The sequence below is a fragment of the Benincasa hispida genome, chromosome 1 (assembly GCF_027475165.1).
Source record: "Benincasa hispida cultivar pf3 chromosome 1, pf3_genome.v1.1, whole genome shotgun sequence".
Lineage (NCBI taxonomy): Eukaryota > Viridiplantae > Streptophyta > Magnoliopsida > Cucurbitales > Cucurbitaceae > Benincasa > Benincasa hispida.
This window is the reverse complement of record NC_143478.1, coordinates 74,045,002-74,047,527: the sequence shown is the minus strand read 5'-3', so window position 1 is coordinate 74,047,527 and position 2,526 is coordinate 74,045,002. Positions and strand designations below refer to the sequence as shown.

The 2,526-nt window shown below is 32.0% G+C and overlaps 1 long non-coding RNA gene across 1 annotated transcript; it reads left to right on the top strand.

Annotated features, from left to right (window-relative positions):
- Positions 1-1,045: 1,045 nt before the first annotated feature.
- Positions 1,046-2,042, top strand: LOC150038713 (uncharacterized). The gene is made up of 2 exons (XR_016527312.1): positions 1,046-1,297; positions 1,680-2,042. It is a non-coding gene; the product is annotated as an uncharacterized LOC150038713 (long non-coding RNA).
- Positions 2,043-2,526: the final 484 nt, after the last annotated feature.

The window sequence follows — 2,526 nt, the reverse complement described above, 5'->3', positions numbered from 1 at the left end:
GAACTCATGTTTATGTGGGCGATTATTTGATTTGTATGGGTGAGAATGACCAGATTCGTCGACTCAATAAGTCTAACATTTTGGGGATTTGTTTGAGTAGAGAACTGGAAATAGAGCTACACAAGATGAAATTCACTCATTCCCCTCTTGAAGGAAAGTAGATGAATTGCTCTTTTAAGGGTTGAATTCGGGTCTTGAACAATGAGACGCATTATTCTTTCACTGGCTAAAGAGAAGTCTAGTTTATAGTTGCAACTAATTGTTCATTAGAGGGATCGTTGGTACTTAAGGAGTTAAATGTAACTACAGGGGTAAAATAGTAATTTGACCCAACTGTAGTTACGAGCAATTTGTGAAGGGTCAACTTATTGTTGATTGGTGATATCCGTGGACAGAAAATTATATCTACAGTATGAAGAGTTCAACTGTCGGTCTTTAGTGGAGTGACCAATAGTTAATGAATATTGATTGATTTAATTAAAAAGTTTAATTAATTAATCTTGTATCATTGAAGTTTCTAATCTGCAGGTCCATGAGATCAACTTGCTAGATTATTAAGGATAAAAATAAGTATCAACTTGTTTTTGGATTAATTTGAATTGTTCAAATTAAACGAAGGAATTAATTATATAACATTCAATTATATATAATATATATAGATACATTGTAATATAAAGTTAGTTTTGAATAAGATTTTAAAAAAATTATATTTTATAATATGAGAGAAATAAATATTTGAATAAGACTTGAATAGTATTTATAGTATTTATGAATGAGATTCATATAAATACTATAGGTTAAATTAATATGAATAGGATTTATATTAAAACTCTAGTTTATATGAGAGAATATTGTTTGATTATGATCCAAATGAAATTAAATATGTGATATTTAATTATTAATTAATTAAATATTAAATATTAAATTATTTATATTAAATTGAATTTAATATACTTAAATTAATAAATTTAGAATAATTCTCATTGTCTGAGATAACTCCCATTTCTCTCTCATTTAAATAAAAGGAGAAGTTTTTGCAGAAAGTGAAGAGGAAGAGATAATATGCTCATTTTTTCTCTATGCATTTTTCTCTCTCAAGAAACTCTCCTCTCACCAAAGTTATTCTTCCCTTTCAAAGCAAAGGAGCCCACACCTTTGGTACTTGTTCTTGAGAATAGCGAGGAAACTGGTTGATGGTGTCCTTGCTTGTGAGTTCATGTTCTTGATGGAATCTTTATAGTACAAGAAGTGTTCGTGATTCATGGAGAGGAAATTCGTGAAGAAAAGTTCTACAAGGGTGAGTTCTTCTCTGTAGAAATGCATGCTTATAGGATTTAAAATTGTTCATCTTGTAATACATAATTCTGTATGTTCTTCTCTATTATTTTGTGTTTTTCAAATTGATTATCAAATGCACGTCACATGCTTTTGCGAAGAATTTGATTCCCTCAATTGGTATTAGAGCCAAATCGTGCATTTTGATTTTCGATTTGAAATGAAAATAAAAGAAAAAGTGAGTTTGTTCTGAATTTTGAATGATGGTTTGCAAAATGGATGGTTTCGATTTCTTGCACTTAAGATTTAGTGTTTGATGCAATCAAAATGCGTAAGGGCTTGTTGTTTTGGGCATTTAATTATTGCTATCGAGTTTGTAAGTTTGTGTCCTTGCTTTTGACAAGTGTTGCTGAAGAAGAAGAGCAAGAATGGAGAATTTTCAGATGAAGAATGAAGCAAAGCACTACATTTTGTGTTGTAGCGTAAGACTCAACATTGCGACATTGTGCTTTACCATGTGGCTCAGAAAGTTCAGAGTAGCTACGTTTGACAACAACATTGCAATGCTGAGGCCTAGCTTAGCAACATTGTGAGAAGCGTAGCATTATGCTACGACAACTTTGTAGCCCAACATAGCAATGCTTGATAACAATGTCAAGAAGTTGAGGAAATGAGATGGATCTCCTATGTGTCGGCTGTTGGTAGCCTTATGTATGCAATGTTATATACTAGACCTAAAATTTGCTATGCAGTAGGTGTTTTCAAAAGATTTCAGTCCAAACCTGAATTAGATCACTAGACAACAATTAATTAAAGAATCGGTGAAGGTTCGCAGCGGAAGGGGATCGTCCCAATTTTACAATTTTCACAGAATCACAAATTTACAGAACAAACAAATTATGCATCATAATAAAATTACAGCATGCTTTTAGGAATAATTAGGAAAGAAGCAAACATACCCTTGAAGGCAAAAAAATCTTCACGAATTTTCTCGAATTTGAACATTTTGTACAAAAAACCGACAATCCAAAATGGTCACCATCATAAATAGAATCTCCTGTATTCTTTTGGACTTGAGAACTCAGTAGGAGTAGTGAGCTCTGCTTCTTTTGGAAGAAGGAAAAATTGAGAGGAGAAAGAAGATGAAGTTTTCTTCTATGTGAATTCCAATGAGAGAAAACACAAAGAGTTTTCTATGTCAACAACAGAGGAAGAAGATGATTGGGTGTTCTAAAAAACCTGAACCTCTCA